General features: G+C 33.9%; 1 protein-coding gene across 12 annotated transcripts in view; it reads left to right on the top strand.

Moving 5' to 3' along the window:
* Positions 1 to 8,523: 8,523 nt before the first annotated feature.
* The window catches only part of LOC138693963 (DNA-directed RNA polymerase I subunit RPA1-like), a 158,228-nt gene continuing 142,633 nt past the window's right edge, over positions 8,524 to 24,118 (top strand). For 6 of the 12 annotated variants that reach the window (XM_069817700.1, XM_069817696.1, XM_069817698.1 and 3 more), the window contains exon 1: positions 10,616 to 10,708. The gene's annotated coding sequence lies outside the window, so the exon portion shown is untranslated. Of the gene's footprint in view, positions 8,546 to 10,614; positions 10,709 to 10,949; positions 11,104 to 24,118 lie in introns of those variants that run through there. The other 6 variants (XM_069817701.1, XM_069817702.1, XM_069817704.1 and 3 more) reach the window with 5 other exon arrangements.

Here is a 24,118-nt window from a genome sequence, read left to right as displayed (position 1 = left end):
TTCCTGTGAGAAGAGTCAAAATTAGTAGGTTCAAAATTGTAGGTTACATTGCGTGGTGAACGCCTCTCCCTATTTCCTGAGATATTAACTATTTTCCATACCGCAAATTGGGGTAAACTCGGCCGCTGAGGTAAACTTGAAAATAAAAAAGGGGAAGATTTAAACCTTAATATGACAGACATTGATTTATGAAGTTTATTATTTTTCATTTCTTAAGAACCGGTATTTTCTTTATTATTTTGAGTCACAAATAGTGCTGATATTATGGTTTAAATGTTTATGGCAAGTTTACCGCATTTTACATTACATTTCCAGTTTTCACACATAATGCCTAATTTTAACTTATCCTACCTATATAATACGTAATTTACATGCCCTTACTGTTAATATGACGTAGGTGAAAACAAATAAATGAACACACAATTTTGTTGAGAAAATTGTGACTTCAATTAACTCAGAAAATGTAGGCCTAATTTTATTTTCAGAGCAGAAGTGGTGTAAGTCAAAATGGGTAATGAGGGTTAAAGTAAACATTCTTTAAAATACAGCGCAAAGTAGCAGTTAATATTGAATTTATTTAAACTATTAGTAGTCAGTGAATAGCACGAAGGATATATTAATTCCTACTTTGCGCTGTATTTTACAGAATATTTACTTTAAATCTCATTACCTAATTTTGACTTACACCACTTCTCCTCTGAACAGCTCAAATAATCACTGGGAATGTAAAATCAACATCAATAACAGTCATGCAAATTATTACAGAAAAGATTGCTTTTTATATTAAATTTAAAAAGGCTCTTGAGAACTTAATACGTCTGCCACATGAATCTACACCAACACATCAGAAATCTATCGACACAGTCTGGATTTATTCAAGAAGTGAATATTTTGCAAAAGGTTTACAATACTCCATGAATTCTTGAAAAATTAACGCCATGATCCCTACTTGAATGCAATATAACGTTCAACTTTTGAAAAATATATAGAAAAAAACACGAATACAAAAAGTATGGAATTACTTGCATTAAAAACTGTAGATACATTATCCAAAATCGGAATGGTTACACATTTACACATATGATTTCTACAAAAAAATAATATACTGTAACAGGTATTTACTTTGTTTTTATTTAAACTCTCCTTCCTGACATACAAATAGGTAACTGATAAGCAGGGAACGGATTTATATGGACTAAAAATATATGAAATATGTAAATATATATGTAGTTATTTTTACCAAAATATGGAATTAAATATGGACTTAAAATTATAAGAAAATGACTATGTACGTTAAATATTGGTACATTTTAATCAAACTAAACAAAAAATATAATGGACGTACCTTATCTTCCAATGTAGTTTCAACAAAACACAATTTTTATTGTCTGTTACCATAACAATAGGTTACAAACATTTCTTTCAAGTGCTGAAAAGTGAATCTTCTTCTATTGTCTCTGAGGATAGATTTATACTGACTAAAAGAGCGTTCGACGTCACAAGAAGTAACTGGTACATAATTCAATTTCACAATGTCTGCTGGGGATAAGTCCAAGTTAATCTTCACTGTTGATTCACCACTCATCACAGCAACAACCTTTTGTAGTTCTTCATATCCAGGGTTTTTTGAAAGTACAGTGTCCACCTTAGCTCTTACTGCATCTGCAACTTTACCTCTACCACGATTCAGTTGTTCCACAGTACTATTTATAATTTCAAAACTTTCAGATAGTGAAAGGTGCCTATTTTGGAGACTTTTGAGCGTTTTTATGATGCATGAAAATGTATGCTGAATGTGAGCTAAGTCATTCTTCACACTTATGTCACAGGTAACTGTTTTCGCAGTATCAATTGAGACTGCATCTTCAGAGTCCAATGCAAGGAGAACATTGTTAATAGAGTCTATATGTTCGGCATAATATTCAACTGCTTCTAGCCATGTACCCCATCTAGTTAAAATTGGCTTTGGTGGCAATGGAATTTCAGGGTACATTTCTTTCAACACGTTAACTCTACTGGGAGCTTTGAGAAATACTTTTTTCACTGATGAAATCAACAAATCTACTTTAGGGAAATTGTCTCTGACCACTTCTGCCACACGATGAAATGCATGCGCCACACAAGTAAAATGAGTCAATTTAGGATATACAACAGATAATGCTTGTCCAGCTTTGACCATATAAGGGGCAGCATCGCTAATAAAGAATAACACATTATCGTACATAATACCCTTTGGCCACAGGATACCCATAGCTTCGTTGAACAGTTTAACTATAGTTTTGTTATTGCACTTTTCTAGAACATCACAATGTAAAAGAATTCGTTCAGAATATTGTTCACTTAACAAACCGATAACTACATTACCAACAAGTCTACCTTCTTTGTCGGGAGTCTCATCAATGGAAACCCAAATTGAACTATCTTTAATTTCATCTCTTATCTTCTGTATTGTCTCATCGTAGATGGATGGAGCATACGTCTTCCTAAGTGTTGACTCATCCGGGATTGTATGTTGAGTATATTTTTCAAGGAATTCCCTGAAGACCTTATTCTTTAGTTTGTAGAGAGGAATATCAGCAGAGATGAGAGAACGGCACAGGTCGATGTTAAACTCAGATCTTACATTCGATGTTGTTGGTTGTGTTAAAAACAATTGTCTCTGCTTGGAATTTAGTTGTTTGTTGGCCTGATGTTTACTAGTTGTAATGTGTTGTTGCACCAGGAACTTTTGTGTAGATGATACTGCACACTGACACAAATTACAAAATAATATTTTATTGTCAGTTGATAAACCATCTTCTTTAAATTCTGAAATGTAACTTGTTAGTTTTGATTTTAAATTGACTGAATGACGTACTTTTGGCATATTTACTGTCTTTATAGTATGATTTACAAAACTGAACCTATGTGTACTCTGACTGGCATTTAACTGTTGAGCTGCACAACTGAAGTCTGTTAAAAATTTTAAATTAAATTAATACAGTTTTGTAACTTACTTTCCCATTGTTGATAGGACTGCTAATTTTCAAATAACTCTGATGTTAAAGGGATTACTGAACATGTGTTTAAATCTCTATTGTTGAAATGTATTTTTAAAAGTTAATGGAATTTTGTTTTGTTTTATTGTTAAACCTAATATAATATGGACTGTTTTATATGAAATATGGAAAATATATGGAAATTAACGAAAATATGTACTAAACTCTAAAATATGGAAAAATATGGAAAATAAAAGTAGGATTTTTCAACCCTACACATTGTGAAACATAAAGATAATGCAAAATATAAATTATATTAGCTTTATAAGTAAATATGTATTTACATATAAATCCTTTCCCTGATCATTATCATCATTATTATTATTATTATCATCTCATTCCTGCTGCTGCTGCTGCTGCTGTTGTTATAGCTGTTGTAATTGTTGCATTCCTGATTCCAGTGGTCGCATCATTTGAGGGAGGAATGATACATACTATATGAACTCAATTTAGGTATAGATAATATTCTTCAAATCTATTGTCCAGAATGAAAAAAATTAGAGACTTATGGATTTACTGTAGTATGAAGTACAGTTGCAGAGCTGAAAGAAAGTAGAAACTTAATATCTACTTAATATGCTGTATTTATTTTATATATTCATTGAATAATCAGCTCAAAGAATTTGAGTGACCATAAGGGTCCTGAATACAATAAACGTGCACAACATAATGTGATTTGAAACATTAAGAAAAAAGAAAGTTAATTGTTGAAGGGAAATAACGTAAGTGGATTAATTGAAATAGAGATGATGATGTAATATTTGAAGATTATGATTAAAACGTTATTATAACATCTCGCATCCCTTTAAAGCACGTGCTGGCTGAACGAGACTATGGGCAGTGCCTTGCCTGCCGCTTGGGCGCTAGTGTCGCGAATGTTGGCAGAAAAAGTGTTGAAGTTTCGTGACTGTATGTCTTAGACTGTGGTGTTATATTGACGGGGATACAATTCATGTATTGGCAACACTGGCACAGTTAGTCGAGCGAAAGGCGCGGAAGCAAGAGGGTTAGAATTGGAATCTCTGTTCACACGAGACGATAAAAGTCACCCTCGGCTCTCTTTTTGCGCATGCGCCATCGGTGTAGTATTTCCGCTTCCGGTGTGATGCTGGGCCTCGTTGTACAAGGCTTTTTAACTTTACCCAGGTTGCATCAGTATATATTGACCAATCAGAACGCAGTCCCCGTGTGACGTATGACGATTCCTGGCACATGGCGACTATCATTTGATAATATTGTGTTGTGCCGAGAAATGTTGAAATAAATTGAAAACAATGCAAAATATCACCCGTGAAACGTTAAAATACATATATAATATATAGAAAATACTTACATATTATGAATTTGTGTTGTTCACTGTTTATTTTTGAATTGATAGTGGTAATGGCCAACATCTGTATCTGCAGGACGTTTTCGTGTTTTCCCAATTTTATTCTTGTTATACCTCATTTCATTCACGAGTCAGAGTTTTACGTTGGTTTCACCATGATGTAATGGCATAACCATGTTCTGCCTATATTGCGTGTGAGCGTGTGCAATTTTATTATGAAGCTGCGGAAATTTATTTTTTTAGTTTAAAGACAACATAACCTATAGGCATAACACAAATACGATGTATGTAGTGATCAGCTCGTGTGATAGTTCAGGAAACCCTGAAATTAAATTTAAAGTAGTGCAAATTATAACGTGTGATATTTATACGTAGTTATAAAATACTTACGAGTGCATACGTATGTTTGCTCTGTCTAGTTTTCACTGTGGCTTCGAAAATATCCGTAGGAATATCTTTGATGCAGGCCTATAGGAATATATTCAGCTGTCCTTTTTAGTATATTTTTGCCAACCTGAAATTCAGTGATATCATGAAATTCAAGAAAGTGATCTTCAATTTATAATGTTGTAATATAATATGAACATTAATTTTTCAAACGGTTTCTTCTACTCTGTCGTACAAAAATGCTTGTTTAACCACCATAGTACTTAAAAATAATAATACATTAAAATGGCATACAAGTGAATTACTTACTTGTTAATTAATTATTTTCTTGTACTTTTTATTCATCTGTCTCGCTTCTGCATTATCCTGCACTCCTAACCTCTTCCTCTTGTGTGCTTCAGTTTTGGAATTTAGATACTTTATCCTCACGAAAAATATAGTTTTCACAGCTGCTTCAAGTACCTCTGAAGGGATATGTTGTAGGCCTACACTTGAAGCTACGAAGTCTGTGTTCCTTTTTAAAACATTTTTCCCCCGTTGAACATTGTCTTTATGGAATAATGTGAATGAGGACACAATATTTTTGAATTCTTGTAGCCAGGTTTCAGAAGGTGAAGTAAGGCCTCCGTATGAAAGATGTCTAACCCAGGATGGAACTGTGTAGTTATGTTCTGTGTGAATTTTGTGCGTGAAGTTTCCCAGATACGGATATTTATCTTTAAACTTCTTGGCCATGTAACCTGCAATATATTCCAAACCATCCTCTTCACTTTGTTGTACAATTTCAGCATGGGAAATTTGTTCATTTTCAAGATCTTTAATGTGTAGTTCAGCAGGCAGACAGCTTGATTCAGGTATGGTTATTTGAGCTTTGTTTAGAGCTTTCGCTACTATAAATTCATCCTGGTCAGCATCAGTTGTATTTGTTTGCCTCTGAATAACTCCAGGGTTCTTACCTAAGATAATCATTCTTATTCTGTATGTACAGTCCAATGGAGAAGGATGATCATGTAGTCCACCTCGAGTCCGGATTTGAGAAAAGAAATTTCCTACCAGATCTTGGTTTAGTCTGTGTGTTAAAATGTATTTGATGTTGTGCTTTTCAACCATATCTTGAAACAAGAGGCGAAGGGATTTAATGGAAACAATTACAGCTTTCTGAAAGGCCTGTAAACTATTTTTTCCAGTGCAGAGTGAGGTGGTCATGACTGTTTCCATTTTATTTAAAATTATATTTTGCTGCTCTAGATATTTTCCATAGGGCATTTTAGTTGGAACTGAATGGTTAGGGGTATAAGAATTAAATATGTCATACCATTCATTTACCAGTTCTATGAAGGCTCCTGTTACTTCAGCTAACTTTTTGTCAGGTCCAGGTTTGTAATGTTTCAAAGCAGTGGCTGTAGTGTGAGAGAGTAACTGTGCAGCTAACAGAACATTTTGCCTTTTAGTTTTTTCACATTTCACATGGCTGGCACTTAATTTGTGGCATGAAGTTATTTCTGTGGCAGTACTTTTGATCAATTCTTCCACAGGAACACTACTGATTTGTTCTCCATTTTCCAAAGTAAATCCGTTGTCTAGCAACCAGTTACGAATCAACTTTAAAAGATGGGGGGCATCAGCAAAAAAGTAGATGGGTTCCTGTGAGACGGGATGCTTGTAGATTGTATTCTGAATTGATATTGACAGCTCCCTCCAGAGACCCATATTCCCTCCACCACAGTCACTAACACAAGCAACTACTTTATAGCCAATATTATTTAATTTAATGATAATATCATCCAGTATGACCTGAGTGATTTTGCAATCAAAGCCAATATATATTGCCTGCTTCCATTTCGCAAAAAGTCCTCTAGCCATTACAATCTGGAGATAAGAATGAGGTCCCACAACTTCATCCTCTTTCTGGTCATATTCGAGAGTACTGGCTATTTTCATTTCGTCATAGGATAGAACTGTTGTTTTTTCAAAATTATTCATATTCTGTCCTGCAACATCCATTATTTGTATGAAATCAGGCAAAACACCTTGTCGCAGTGACAGATTTGAAGCCCACCTTTGAAGCGATGAAATTCCAGGTAAGGGAATATTCATTTTTTCTCTAAGGTATATGTAACACCTTTTACTAAGGTATCTAATAGTGAAAGCATTAGAAATGTCATCAGGTGACCATTTCACATGTTTTTTTTTTTTTGTTCATGATTATGTCTATTTGATTTTTACTAAAAACCCCTGACAGTACTTCCTGAATTTTGTGATTTAATGCAAGAACTTTCTTCTCATCCATTTCATCAGATATTTTTTTAATTTTTTTTTTTTTTCCAATTGGCTAATCTGTTTTTTATATCCTTCAACTTCATATCTACTTTGTAAACATTGCTCTTTGAGTTTCTTATTTTCCTCTAGAACTGTGTTATAATTTTTAAGTAGAATTTCATACCTCGCTTCTTCATTCTGTGGCTCAGGTTCTGGTACTGACTCACCCACTTCATTAATTTCAGCATCCTCTTCTAACATATTGTGAACAATAGTTTTTAGATTTCTCTTCTCCATTCTTATATTTCGAGGTGATACTGTCTTCTGAGACTGTTCTGGTGTTAAATTTAATGTTGGAACAGCTGAAAGTAACACAGAATTAATAATTATAATTAATAATAACAATGTCTATCATAATAAGAGTATAAAAAATCAGTCATGTGATAATTTATAGGCAGAGCTTGACAAACGGGACTTTATAATAAACAGGGATATTCAAAATTCATAAGTAGTAAAGGGAGAGCACAAGTTATAGATAACTTTCTTCACAACAGACATAATACTTGATATATTTGTTTTTAATTTCTTTACACAAATTTTAAATGTAATTAAATTATTAGCCTTACCAGTTGGTTTTAAAGTCCTTGGTCTTTTTACTTGAATACCAAGTAAAGAAGCCCTGAAATCCAATTCAAAATCATCTTCTTTAAAATGTAGTGAGCATATTCTGCTGGTATCAGGGTTAAATTTATCTTGCCTTTTGCACGCTATTATCCATTGTTTCCTGATGTCTTCTCTTTTAGGTATACAAAAAAAAGAAACATTTTCACCTTTGCGTTTGTGGTAAAAGCTTTTGCAGATAGCAACAGCACATCTTTGGCCTGGCATGGCTGAAAATGGACTAGGACATTAGGAGGGAACAATACTATATATCATTATCGGTATTATTGTTATACATATTTTATTAAATACATGGTGTACAAAATTATTGAAATTTAAAAATAATTAATTTACTAATTTTTCCATAACATAACAGCGATAAAATAATAATGGTATTAGATTGAAATACTATAAATTAAAATCGCGCGGGAACGTAAGTTTAATGTTTCCAAACGAGCCGTAATTAATTTAACATTAGTTTAAGTCATTTATAACGCAGGACTTTAAGCAATTATTCAATATTTATAAGGTGAAAACATTTATGCTATTAAGCAATTCCTAAAGATCACTTAGAACACATTTAAATGCCGATATACGCGGGAAACGTGTGACGTCATTGACGATCCCCGCTCCCCTCAATAACCCTCGTCGCCAAGCTCCTTTTTGAGGCAACCTGTAGAGAGTTAAAAAGCCTTGCTCGTTGTAAACATAAAAATTGTTTTATTCACCGCATTCTAGATTCACCTTCGTCTCGATCATATATTATTTACATTCGGTGATACAAGTTACGTAATTATAATAATAGTGCATTGATAGATTTCTAGATTCACCTTCGTCTCGATCATATATTATTTACATTTCGGTGATACAAGTTACGTAATTATAATAATAGTGCATTGATAGATTTCACAATTATTACTCCAGCTCCTGTTATCCAAGTCAAACGTTATTTTCGTATAATTGTATTCCAGAATATTTCCTCATAAGTCTTGATAGGCTATATGTATTAAGAGTTAATTTCTGGTGGTAGTATTGATATTAAACTTGGCTAACACAATATTCCATCTACAACTTCAGAGGGGCGGCAAGAACTAGCGCTGAGGTAGTTCTGGATATTTCAACTGTAAACCAACTTACGAATCTCGTGATATGCAAATAAATATCACCAAACGTAGGTGCCAACTTCAGAGGGGCTGCAAGACACTTTGTGTCCAAATTTATAAAACCAGGGGCATCACATCCAGTAAAATTAAGAGTGATCTCAACCTTGTTAACAATTCGAAGAGATATTCCTATGTAAATAAAGCGGCGAAACTAGCGCTGAAGTAGTTCTGGTGATTTCGGAAGTGAAAATTGTTGAATTTATAAGGGTTTCTTTTTATGTAGATACAGTTGATCGTATATGCATCATAGACAAATATATGCATGGCGTAACAAAACCCTAAACTAACCAAATCTAACCTGTCACAGATTCGTATATGCAACATGTATATAAGCGGGGAACTACTTCAGCACTAGTTTAGCCAAAAATTGAATTAATTTGTTTGAAAGATGAAATAGGTTATAGGCCAAAGATTATTATTTGAACTCTATAGAGAGTAGTGGTTTGGTTCGACTGGAACATCTCGGAAAAAAGAAGATATATATATTTTTTATTATTACCGGTATAGACCTATATTCATTATTATTTATTATTCCACAGTTGAGTGACAAAATGGACAAGGAACCATCCAAAAGAACAAATCGGGACACCCTTAGAACAATAGCATTTTAAATATCATGGTAAATTAGGAAACATACCACTAACTTTATGAGTTCCTGTAGGCCCTAGATGTTTTTATCCATCTAAATCACTGATAGAGGAGGTCAGCTGTCGAACATGTTAGTAAAGCAATTCACAATGCCGCTATCTTTCCTGAATTTGAGATCGGTGAATCTTCACACATGCAACAGAGTGACTCCACTTCTCTATCCATGAATCACATTTTTGTAGTTCAGTTCAAATCTATGAACTATTGGGATCGAACAGTAATGGTCCTAAGTCTTACCAAGCTGAAATAACACAGAGCTAACAGTTAATTAACAGTGTATGGTAATTATGTAGTAATAATCGGCCAGGCCTCCATATTCTCGCAATAGAGGTCCAGGGCACCTTCGTTATCATATGTATTTTCTTTTATTAAATTTCGTTTGTATATGATTAACTTGTCATCCAGTATCCACTTTACACCCTGGATCTCTGTTGTAGTAAGATGATGGCCTGGCCGATATGACCTGTCGATGGTTTGTTTCTACACAATTATTAAAATATATGTATATACTTGGTAATGTATCTATCCTGGATCTCTATTACGGGAAGATGGCCTGGCTGATGATAACTACTTAATTACCCAAAATTTAAAACTAACCATTATCAACACTCGTTTTTAGGTTGATTTTTTTTGTTATGATCGTCGTCGTAGGTGTGTGCTCGTTAATTGATTAGCAACGGCTATATAACTACTGATAATGGATAAATGCTTAATAAAGAAAATTGTCCCCACTGAAAGTGCAGTGAACGGGAATACAATGATAAATTGGGTTATATTAATGACAGTGAGACTAATGGCTCATCGTCGGGTGGCGATCAAAACCTTGTAATTCCAAAACTGGAAATTTTACAAGAGAAAGATATAATATTACTGATACGATATCATGTTCACGTGCTCTATTTTATGTACATGTCTTAAATGTCTGTTTAAATTCGACTGTTTACTAAATATGGTACTGCAATGTTTGCATACCACAGGCATTATTACAGAAGTTTGAAAACTAATCCATCAATCTCGAATGAAAGTAAAAGAAATCCAATTCACAATTACTGCGGTAAATAAAACATTTTTATGCTTACAACAGGGCTCAGCGTCACACCGGAAGCGGAAATTTCTTCACCGAATAGCGCATGCGCAATAAAGGGAGCCGAGGGTGACTTTTATCGTCTCGTTCTGTTCACTACTATTGCGTGGAAGTGTATTGTGTATTTTACGAAGAATACGTAAGTAAAAGACTCGATGATTTAAGGTGATATTGAATGCAAAATATTCAGATTTTGCCTAAGAAGTGATAAACACTTTCCATAATTTAGTCTATATTTTTATAAAATTCTCCAGTTCCTAAAGCTGTATAGTTTGTATTTTAAATATGGAAGTGATGTGTTGAGAAAAATCTGGAGTTTTTCAAGTACAGTTTAGCGGTTTTTTTAAGCTTGTGCAGCGGTAAATGGAATTCTGAGTTGGCAACACTGATCGGAAGATTCGATTCGAAACAAGTATTAGCAGGGCACGTAAACACGTGTGTAGTTGGTGTGTAATATATCAAATGGTAGTTATGCTATGTATATTTTAGATACGAAAGTATGTGGTAACTTCTTCATGTTACTCTTCTTACGAGGTCGAGTTTACAGAAATTTAAGTCTTTATTTTATAAGTAGTTATTGTGTCCATTGAAAATCTAACCTATAATGTTGCATGTCAAAAGTTCTGCTGCATTGAAAATATTTTATCTTAACCAGGCGTTTAATATGAAGTTATAAATTTGAAGGTGAATATTAAAAGATAAACGTATCATTTTGAATATCCGAGTACTTTTGAAGGAACACCCAGAATAGGGAGTTAAAATTGAATAGGTCTTATATGTGTACCTTCCAAAGAGTTATACCACCATTTTGTTTAAAAAGTGTCGCCGTGATTTTCTTTTAATTTGATTGGTTATAGTTGTTATTTGTTCTAGAATTTTCGTTAATTTTGAATGGATAATGACGTTGTCAGTTGTTCTTGGTTGTTTGACGTGAGTGGTGTTATGTTGTGTCTGATGGCAAAAGCTATTGAAAGTTTGTCATTTTATGATTTTCTTTCGATTTGATTGGTTAAAGTTGTAATTTATTCTAGAATTTTCATTAATTTTGAATGGATAATGATGTCAGTTCTTCCTGGTTGTTTGACGTGAGTGATGTTACATTGTAGATTTGTCTGCATTTGTCGAATGCGCATCATCATGCTTACGAAAAGGCACTTTTCAGTGCCAATGATTTATTTTGTGTGCACAAGGTTGGAACTTTGAAGTAAGAGGGAAAGGAAGGAATCCGTGTTCTGAAATTATTTATTAAATTTTGTGTCGATTTTGGTTTAGTTCTTTCGCTGGTGATTAAGGATTGTGTTGAATGTTGAGGAGAAAACTGTTTTTTCTGTGGTTTAAAGAAATTACTTACTGAATTTTCTGTAGATGTTATGGTGTAATAAGTGTCCGAAGAGAATTTCATTCAGTATAAAGACGTGGTTTATTTATGCACAGTTGACTGTACGACAAAGTGTTGGTTTAGTTCCTTGTTGCCTGCATGGTTTAAGTTTAGATTGCCTTAAAGCCTGTGTCATATACTGGAAGTGAAGTGGTTGTCGTTGAAGACTTCAATGAGAATTGAATTTTATTTGATAAGGTGATAAATTATTATGTTTTTTTTTTGTTGTTTTTGTGATTTTTGGGGGTAAAGTGCGGACGAAAACTACCAGAAAAGTACTACCAACTACGACGTTCGAATGCCACGAAACGCCAAAAAAAATCAAATGCGAAAAATTAAATATATTTTCATTTTTTGGAGGGCATCTTGGTGTTTGTAAGTATTACTCCTGATCACATGTATATAACAGATTGGCCATCCCCATGTTAAAAACGGTAACATAAAGAAGAGAACAACCACCAAGATCGATTAGTAACGACCGCTAGATAGAAGTATAGTTGCTCCATGCAATTCAAATGAGAGTCTTCTTCTACTGTCGTTAGATGCATAGTGAAAGTTGTTGCCTTCAAAGCCCGTAAGGGTGATCAATCTGTTATGTGATCTGGGGTAATACATCAACTATTCACGCTAATTTAACTTCATTGTAGAACTCATCACAAATTTGTAACAGTTTTCTGTGCTATTTCCAACAACGAATGATAGGCCTACCGTCATTCGTTTATCCGAAAATCTTTACAGTAATTTTAAATTTGGATACTTGGCTTTTCTATAGCATGCAACACTGAAACTTCCAACTTGCATTTTTCTAAGTTCTACAGTGCGGAAATCTGTGACAGATTAGGTTAGTGTTTTCATATGCCTTCCATATACGAATCTGTGCCAAGTTAGCTTTGGTTATTTTAGGTTTTTTAAATATGCTTTACATATACGAATCTGGAACAGGTTAGCTTTGGTTAATTTAGGCTTTTGTATGCTTTGCATATACTAAGTGAAGTGAAATATGCATTTCGCGTTCATTTTGAAGTATTCTACCTTTTTATTTCACATGTTAAATAATCATTTTTAAGTTATGGAATGACACAACCAAATAGATCACATCTTGATAGATAAACGAAAACATACTAGTATAGTAGACATTCGAACTTTCAGGGGGGCAGACTGTAATTCTGACCATTATTTGGTGATTGGAGGATTAAGAGAAAGACTATCAGTAGCCAGGCGAGTAGAGCAACAAGTTAATATTAGTAGACTCAATATTCTGAAATTAAAGGACGAGGAAAGTAAGCAACATTATCAGGTCGAAATTTCAAATAGGTTTGCCGTATTAGCAACGTCCGACGGAGATGAGGAAGAGTTAGATGTCAATAACGTGTGGGAGAATATCCGAGATAATATCAAAATTGCAGCTGAGCAGAGCATAGGTTATCATGAAACTAAGAAAAGGAAGCTGTGGTTTGATGAAGATTGTTCCATTGTAGTAGATAGAAGGAAACAGGCAAAATTGAAATTCTTACAGGACTCAATTGAGGAGAATAGAGATAATTATTTCAATGAAAGACGGGAAGCAGTCGTACACTTAGGAATAAAAAGAGAGATTACTTGAAGGAAAAACTGAATGAGATAGAAACAGATAGTAAGAATAAAAACATTCGGGATTTATATAAGAGTGTAAAGGAATTTAAGAATGGATATCAGGCAAGAGTAAACGTGATCAAGGATGAGAATGGTGACTTGCTTGCAGACAGTCCTGAATAGATGGAAAAACTATTTTGGACAATTACCAAATATACATAGGCCAAATAGAAATGATTGGCACGAAATTCAAATACAAACTGCTGAGCCATTTATACCCGAACCCACACTTTCTCAAGTCGAAATTGCGATAGAAAATCTGAAAAAGTACAAGTCTCCAGGTATTGATCAAATTCCAGCAGAATTACTACAAGAGGGTGGAAGTGCATTATCTAGCGAAATTTATAAGCTTGTACTTGCGATTTGGGAAAAGGAAATTGTACCAGACCAATGGAAGGAGTCCATAATCGTACCTATTTTTAAGAAGGGGGACAAGACTAACTGTATTAACTTTCGAGGAATATCACTTTTGTTAACATCCTACAAAATGTTGTCGAATATCCTTTTGAGAAGATTAACTCTATATGTAGATGAAATTATTGGGTATCATCAATGTGGTTTTAGGTTTAATAGATCGACTATTGATAAGATTTTTTGTATTCAACAGATATTGGAGAAAAAATGGGAGTATAAGGATACAGTATACCAGTTATTCATAGATTTAAAAAAGGCATATGACTCGGTTAAAGGACAAGTTTTATATAATATTCTTATTGACTTTGGTATTCCCAAGAAACTAGTTCGATTAATTAAAATGTGTCTTAGTGAAACTTACAGCAGAGTCTGTATAGGCCAGTTTCTATCTGATGCTTTTCCAATTCACTACAGGCTAAAACAAGGAGACACACTATCACCTTTACTTTTTAACTTTGCTCTAGAATATAAAAGATTTTGGGATGGAAATTTCAGCACAAAAATCAAAAGTAATGGCATTTTTAGGACAAGACCCAGTGAGAAGTAAGATAATACACAATAACCAATGCCTCGAACAAGTGCAAAATTTCAATTATCTGGGTTGTGAAATATCTTATCAAAATGAAAAAGATGTGAACAAGAAAATTACCAAATTTACACAAATTCTAGGAATAATAAACAATACATTAAAAGCTAAATTAGTACAAAAATCTACAAGAATAAAAATATATAATACACTAGCATTACCCACCCTTCTATACGGAAGCGAGATTTGGACATTAAAGAAAAAAGACATGAACAGAATCAAAGCAACAGAAATGAAATTTTTCAGGAGAACAGCAGGATATACTCTTTTAGACCGAAAAAGGAATGAAATTTTAGAACAATTAGAAGTAGAGTCAGTAGAAGAAAAAATCACCAGATACAAATTCAATTGGTTAGATCATGTAAGAAGAATGGAAAATTCAAGAATCCCAAAAATTATGATGCAATATAAACCTAGAGGACATCGTCGACCAGGAAGACCGTTAAGAAGACTGCTAGATGGGGCCGAAACAGGTCTACAGAGGCCTAATTCGTGAAGGATGATGATGATGATGATTTTTATTATTATTATTATTATTATTCTTATTGTTATTATTAATATGATTGTTGTTATTATTTTTTATTCTTATTGTTATTATTGTTTTATTATTATTATTATTATTATTATCATTATCATTATTATTATCATTATTATTATTATTACTAATATTATTATTATTATTATCATCATCATTACTATTATTATCATTATTATCACTATTATTATTATTATAAAATTATCATCATTATCATTATATTATCATCATTATTATTATTATCATCATTATTATCATTATCAGGGAACGGATTTATATGGACTAAAAATATATGAAATATGTAAATATATATGTAGTTATTTTTACCAAAATATGGAATTAAATATGGATTTTTACCAAAATATGGAATTAAATATGGACTTAAAATTATAAAAAAATGACTATGTACGTTAAATATTGGTACATTTTAATCAAACTAAACAAAAAATATAATGGACGTACCTTATCTTCCAATGTAGTTTCAACAAAACACAATTTTTATTGTCTGTTACCATAACAATAGGTTACAAACATTTCTTTCAAGTGCTGAAAAGTGAATCTTCTTCTATTGTCTCTGAGGATAGATTTATACTGACTAAAAGAGCGTTCGACGTCACAAGAAGTAACTGGTACATAATTCAATTTCACAATGTCTGCTGGGGATAAGTCCAAGTTAATCTTCACTGTTGATTCACCACTCATCACAGCAACAACCTTTTGTAGTTCTTCATATCCAGGGTTTTTTGAAAGTACAGTGTCCACCTTAGCTCTTACTGCATCTGCAACTTTACCTCTACCACGATTCAGTTGTTCCACAGTACTATTTATAATTTCAAAACTTTCAGATAGTGAAAGGTGCCTATTTTGGAGACTTTTGAGCGTTTTTATGATGCATGAAAATGTATGCTGAATGTGAGCTAAGTCATTCTTCACACTTATGTCACAGGTAACTGTTTTCGCAGTATCAATTGAGACTGCATCTTCAGAGTCCAATGCAAGGAGAACATTGTTAATAGAGTCTATATGTTCGGCATAATATTCAACTGCTTCTAGCCATGTACCCCATCTAGTTAAAATTGGCTTTGGTGGCAATGGAATTTCAGGGTACATTTCTTTCAACACGTTAACTCTACTGGGAGCTTTGAGAAATACTTTTTTCACTGATGAAATCAACAAATCTACTTTAGGGAAATTGTCTCTGACCACTTCTGCCACACGATGAAATGCATGCGCCACACAAGTAAAATGAGTCAATTTAGGATATACAACAGATAATGCTTGTCCAGCTTTGACCATATAAGGGGCAGCATCGCTAATAAAGAATAACACATTATCGTACATAATACCCTTTGGCCACAGGATACCCATAGCTTCGTTGAACAGTTTAACTATAGTTTTGTTATTGCACTTTTCTAGAACATCACAATGTAAAAGAATTCGTTCAGAATATTGTTCACTTAACAAACCGATAACTACATTACCAACAAGTCTACCTTCTTTGTCGGGAGTCTCATCAATGGAAACCCAAATTGAACTATCTTTAATTTCATCTCTTATCTTCTGTATTGTCTCATCGTAGATGGATGGAGCATACGTCTTCCTAAGTGTTGACTCATCCGGGATTGTATGTTGAGTATATTTTTCAAGGAATTCCCTGAAGACCTTATTCTTTAGTTTGTAGAGAGGAATATCAGCAGAGATGAGAGAACGGCACAGGTCGATGTTAAACTCAGATCTTACATTCGATGTTGTTGGTTGTGTTAAAAACAATTGTCTCTGCTTGGAATTTAGTTGTTTGTTGGCCTGATGTTTACTAGTTGTAATGTGTTGTTGCACCAGGAACTTTTGTGTAGATGATACTGCACACTGACACAAATTACAAAATAATATTTTATTGTCAGTTGATAAACCATCTTCTTTAAATTCTGAAATGTAACTTGTTAGTTTTGATTTTAAATTGACTGAATGACGTACTTTTGGCATATTTACTGTCTTTATAGTATGATTTACAAAACTGAACCTATGTGTACTCTGACTGGCATTTAACTGTTGAGCTGCACAACTGAAGTCTGTTAAAAATTTTAAATTAAATTAATACAGTTTTGTAACTTACTTTCCCATTGTTGATAGGACTGCTAATTTTCAAATAACTCTGATGTTAAAGGGATTACTGAACATGTGTTTAAATCTCTATTGTTGAAATGTATTTTTAAAAGTTAATGGAATTTTGTTTTGTTTTATTGTTAAACCTAATATAATATGGACTGTTTTATATGAAATATGGAAAATATATGGAAATTAACGAAAATATGTACTAAACTCTAAAATATGGAAAAATATGGAAAATAAAAGTAGGATTTTTCAACCCTACACATTGTGAAACATAAAGATAATGCAAAATATAAATTATATTAGCTTTATAAGTAAATATGTATTTACATATAAATCCTTTCCCTGATCATTATCATCATTATTATTATTATTATCATCTCATTCCTGCTGCTGCTGCTGCTGCTGTTGTTATAGCTGTTGTAATTGTTGCATTCCTGATTCCAGTGGTCGCATCATTTGAGGGAGGAATGATACATACTATATGAACTCAATTTAGGTATAGATAATATTCTTCAAATCTATTGTCCAGAATGAAAAAAATTAGAGACTTATGGATTTACTGTAGTATGAAGTACAGTTGCAGAGCTGAAAGAAAGTAGAAACTTAATATCTACTTAATATGCTGTATTTATTTTATATATTCATTGAATAATCAGCTCAAAGAATTTGAGTGACCATAAGGGTCCTGAATACAATAAACGTGCACAACATAATGTGATTTGAAACATTAAGAAAAAAGAAAGTTAATTGTTGAAGGGAAATAACGTAAGTGGATTAATTGAAATAGAGATGATGATGTAATATTTGAAGAGAATCCTTGATAATATTTATAAGAATAGACATTACATGATCAAAAGGAATGTGAAGTTCCTTAAGATAATTCCATGTGATTTTTGTAATAGAACCTCTACTGCCAAAGAGCAAACCAATGACAACCCATTGTTTAAGAGGGACGTTGTACTTTTGAGAAAGATACGGCAGACAAGGTTCATATATAGACTTCTTCTCAATATCAACTTCGGTGGCCTGATTTAGGTTCCTTTCGAAACAGATAGTGGGGTCAAGAACCTGTGTGCGTAAATTTAATTCTAATAAATGGAAGTTACTATACCAATTAAGTTTTGTTATGTTTGAATGTACATTGTGTATTAATTTACTAATATTTATTACGACGAAGTGAAGAGAAGCGACTAGACGCATTTGAAATGGGGATATGGAAAAGAATTGAACATGTGAAGTGGACAGACAGAATAAGAAATGAAGCTGTGTGGGAAAGAGTGGGTGGAGAAAGAATGATGCTGAAACTGATCAAGAAGAGGAAAAGGAATTGGTTGGGTCATTGGCTGAGAAAAAACAGCCTACTGAAGGATGCACTGGGAGGAATGGTGAATGGGAGAAGAGTTCTGGGCAGAAGAAGGTATCAGATGATAGACGACATTAAAATATATGGATCATATGAATTTACAAAGAGGAATGCAGAAAATAGGAAAGATTGGAGAAAGCTGGGTTTGCAGTGAAAGACCTGCCCTTGGGCAGAACACTAAATGAATGACGTAGTTATAATAACCACTTTCATGTGTTAAAATAAGAATTAAGTTGTATGTTACCTAATTGACTAGTTTCAGCTTTGTCTCAGTCATTCTGATGATATTCTAACCTATGATCAGTTTCTTCTAAAATTTTGAGTACCGGTACCATAATCTTCATGTCCACACCTGTGGAGTAACGGTTAGTGTGTTTGGCTGCAAAACCAGGTGGCCCAGGTTTGATTCCCAGTCGGAGCAAGTTACCTGGTTGAGGTTTTTTCTGGGGTTTTCCCTCAACCCAATATGAGCAAACGCTGGGTAACTTCCTGTGATGGACCCTGGACTCATTTCACCGGCATTATCATCTTCATCTCGTTCAGATGCTAAATAACCTAAGATGCTGATAAAGCATTGTAAAATAACCTACTAAAATAAATAAATAAACGATCTTCACGATGTGTTATCTTTCGTGAAATTTGTGTCATTCAGATTTTCAAAATGATCCTTTCTTAAATGGTTAAAATTCTCCATCTGGCTCTTGATTTTCGAGCAGTTACAGATGTAACAATTCTGCATCAAAACGTTCCACCATTTTTTATTGCAGCTAATGAACCATTAAAAATTTGAGGACAGTAATTTCTATCACTGTCCGCCGAGTTAGCTCTGTGGTAGTGTGTCTGCCTCCAGACTAGCTGGTCTGGGTTCGATTCCTGGCGGGGTCAGAAATGTTCATAAATTTTAATGTAAAATTTCTACGTCAGGACTAGGAGAGATGGCTGTGTGCAACTTCTAATCACTAGATTGTGCACCAATATGCCTGGGTTAAATCCCAAGTCTCTCCGCAGTGTATATGAAGAGAAGGCATATGTCACTGTTGATAGTGATTAGTCTGTCAGATGGGGACGTTATGCCTCATGGCCCCCTTGGTGCTATTCGACAGAAGTAGGCTACATGCCGGCACCAGGTTTCCCCTTCTCCCTAAATCTTTATCATCATCATTCATTCCAGACACTACACTTACACATTCTCTCACCCTAGTACACGACATAACTCTCCACAGATACACATCATGTACATTGTGGCCCGCCAAAGTGGTGTGCAACTAGGGTAAATGGATCACAGTCCTGCCATCTATCCGCAATATGCGGAACCCGAATCACGTGAAGTGAAGTGGGTAGGCATTGGATACATACATACATACATACATACATACATACATACATACATACATACAATTTCTATCACTAAACTGATGCGATAGCTTTACTGGTCCTTTAGGGCTAAAGATGCTTGGTGAGCTATAAAAATAATTTAATGAACCAATAAATAAATTAATGAATCATTAAAAACATAGTAAAGCTTGATGAAATCGGCTATAAGTGTTATATTCCCTATTTTTCCATTTTTGGCGTAAATTCTTCATGGTCATCAATTGCCTTTTTTACTTTGTGTACTTATTTGGAAAACACTTGTTGATAAATTGGGAACACTCAGTTATTCTGAAGTTGTGAGGAAATATAATTCTAGGATGACTCAGCTATAACCAGAGTGCGAATTAACGGGGAAGGGGGAGGGGAATGGTGGGGATTTCCGCCCCTGTTGGAAAGTTATCTCCCTCTCATAAATTTATATTTACATCCCTGCCAGAGATAGCTTCTATCCCCCCCTCACAGAATATAATTGTTTTAATACGAGTATACTTTATAAAGTACAGTATAAAGTAAGCAAAAAAATAATATTGATGTATTTATCATCACTTACAAGCTGACAACAATAAATAACTTAGGAATTACACATCTTATCTTAAACCTACTCATGGATATAATAATAATAATAATAATAATAATTATTATTATTATTATTATTATTATTATGATCAAGATGCAAGACATGCAACTCAGTGCGACCAAACGTTGAGCGTATCGAATGAAGATAATAATAATTTTATGTAGGATATTTTCTATCTAGGATTCTATCCCCCCCTCATTTGAAGTCTTAATTCGCACCCTGACTATAGTTGATGTCCATTTGGCTGCTTGCTTAATACCGGTAAGTTCCCCCCTGTTGATAGCAAAGAATCCAGTAAATTATGCCTTACAGGAAAATGCAAGGACAGGAATTAGTGTAAGGTAATTTTGGCTCTCAAATTTTCAATTTGATTTTAAAATTTCAAGCCAACCTACCACTTTTCAAGGGGCCACATAGCATTGAGTGTTTATGATTGGTGGAACTTATTTTTCACTATATTCACCAATGTGATAGAACAATCTGAAAAAGATGTAAGTTTTCAATTTTATTTGGTAACAATCATTGCATCATCAACAGTGTGGAATAGTACATTATGCAACGAGCCTATATTGGTAGTAATTAAGACGCGAGTATGTTTATGAAACAAGTGCGAGTTTCATAATTTTCATACGACCGTCTTAATTACCATTATAAGCAAGTTTCATACGACTTTTTATGCTCGACTATATTTCTAACTTGAAATTATTCATAAGTATTCATGTTATTCTTATCTGACTGGGGAGCGGAACTGACCTTGTGCAATGTCTCTTAAATTGTGAGATGTGCGCAGACGCGAAAGTATTGATTTTTTCCGAGGAACAAATGTCATTGACCTTGATATAATCTAGAGAGTAAAATGAACATTAATCTTGATATAACCTTGAAATTGATTTAAACATTGAAAAACGAGATGACAAATTGAATTTATTTGAATTTTATTTACAATTAACGCTAATTATTATAGTAACAGAACATAACCTTCTGCGACAGTATTGGATTTCCAGCCTCTGTGATGTTTCCTTGTTGTCTTTTGATTGCATATCCGAGAATAATCGACACTTGCACTTTCATATTGCTACAATGGTATTTTCTGATTGGTGGAACACATGAACTTTAATGAATAGGTGTACTTTAATGAGGTCCATTAAAGGGCTGCTACCAGGTGTATAATTACTACATTTCGGCATGGTCGAGCATAAAGAATTTTACGACATTTTGAATAGTGCACTCAAAACTTAAACTAGGCCTAAATTAAGGACAGAAAAAGCATTCATATTGGTATTTCTAATGAAATGTTATACACAGTGTGATAAGCTCTTTTGATTGATTAATTTTTTTGCAGTAGTAGTAGTAATAATAATAATAATAATAATAATAATAATAATCTATCTAAATAGTTTAATTTTTTTATGGAATAACAATTTAACTTTAGATAATATCTTGCTCAGAGCTAAGCTAATAACATAACACAAGTATTAATGTATTGAGGATAGTTTATTATTGTTGTAACTTTTCCTTTACCTTTAATTGTATATCAACATAATGAAGACATATTTTAAGCAATGTTATTAGTCTATGAAACTCTCTAGAGTTAAAACGTTAAAACTGTTACAATTTTTTTAAAAGGTAATTTACCTTTATGACAGACAGGCCCCCATTTCAACACCGGTGTGGTGTCATCTTCAGTGCCCTGACCAGTGGCGGCTCGTGGGTATTGAGTTAAGGGGGGCTGCATACAAAAATAAACCAAGCAACTTACTTTATTTAAAGATTAGTTCCATGCGCCTTATCTTGTAAGTTGTGTTTAAATGAGACAGGCTCATGTTAGTAGATTTATGGCATTTAAAAGACTCCTGCGGACAAAATTCCGGCACACCGGCGACGCTGATATAACCCCTGCAGTTGCGAGTGTCGTTAAATAAACCATAATTTAATTTTTTATATGCAGATTTGAACTTTAGAAATATCTAACTGGCGATGTTGTAGTTTGTTGTATAATATATATACATGATACATCAATAAATGAAAAAAAATAACTGAGCCAGAAATTGAATTCAGGATATTCAAGAGTACGCAGCAGGGCACTTGCCTCATTTATTGTGATGTTAGATGTTTCAGATTCCATTAAGGTTTGAAAACATTCTAGCAATGGCTCCTTCTTCTCATGAACAACATTTACTGTTCTTATTTTAAATCCATCTTGTTGCCCCAGCTGATGGAATTGTCTTTGAAACACATTAATCTAATACAGACTGTGTGGAGATCGAGAGAAGAAAGCAGGGATACTGGATAAATTATAAAAAAAAATATGCGAGCCTTTGTATTTTGTTTAGCGGCTCTTTCCATTATGAGATTCAACTGATGGGCACTTAATTTCACATTTCTCCTGAATTGTTAAGGTACTGAACTGAATAGACTGTAAATATTGTACAGAATTAATCATTGTTGCACTTGTTATACTCACAACATTAAAGAAAATGTATTTAAAACTACGCGCTACTGACAAACTGCTGCAAATTTTGCAGCGCCTGGAAACTCTGGATTCACGGCAAGGGGCAGCAGGGAGGAGGGGTAAAACTAACGTGTGAAGCATCCGAGATGGGACTGGCAGCTCCAGGGGAGGAAGTGGCTTCACACTATAGTCCTTGTCTCTGGTTTCGCTCCGGCAGCACCAGGGGAGGAAGTGACTTCACTAACGATTGCGTGCATGTCAATGAGAGCGAAATTTTAAAAAAAATTCGAGCCGCTAAATACAGACTGTATTATAAATGTATTTCACAAAATAGAACGAAACAAGAGCCACAAATGTCTGGGGGTGCTGTGCCTCCGCAGCCCCTCTTTGAAAGCCGCCCCTGATACTGACACTGTTTTATTCAAGTGTTAAAGTGAATGATAAAAAACAATGAACGTTGTTAGTATTTAAAATAGCACATTTAGAAATATAGGAACATGTACTACCTAATGCATATGTTATTGTTATTGTTGTTTTCTAATGCCAGACGTTCGACAATAAAGTCATTTGACCTCTTGCACTCCAATATTTTTCAAAGATATTATCATGACTAGCCACTGAAGCACAGATTTTGAGGTGTTCCGAATCCATTTCTTGGTTTGAGTTGCACAATGGGCAGTTACGGGACTGATATATTCCAATTCTATGCAGGTGTTTGGCCAAACAATCATGGCCTGTTGCCAACCTAAATGCAGCTATAGACGATTTTCGTGGTAAATCGGGAATTAACTGTGGATTTTGATGCAGAGAGTTCCATTTTTTCCCTTGGGATTGAGTTATCAAATTTTGTTTGTTGAAGTCTAAATATGTAGATTTAATAAATCTCTTCACAGAGTAATACGTAGATTTAGTAACAGGTCTGTAAGTAGCAGTGCTGCCCTTCTTTGCTAAAGCATCTGCATTCTCGTTTCCCAGGATTCCACAATGGGATGGTATCCATTGGAATACAATTATTTTATTGAGTGATATTAATTAAGAGAGCATTTTAGTTATTTCTGCTGTTTGAGATGAAGGTGTGTGTTTAGAGACTATTGATAGAATAGCTGCTTTGGAGTCTGACAATATA

This window comes from Periplaneta americana, unplaced genomic scaffold (genome assembly GCF_040183065.1).
Source record: "Periplaneta americana isolate PAMFEO1 unplaced genomic scaffold, P.americana_PAMFEO1_priV1 scaffold_28, whole genome shotgun sequence".
NCBI classification, from domain to species: Eukaryota; Metazoa; Arthropoda; class Insecta; order Blattodea; family Blattidae; genus Periplaneta; species Periplaneta americana.
Note: the sequence above shows the minus strand (reverse complement) of the source record. Positions and strands in the feature narration are given on the sequence as shown.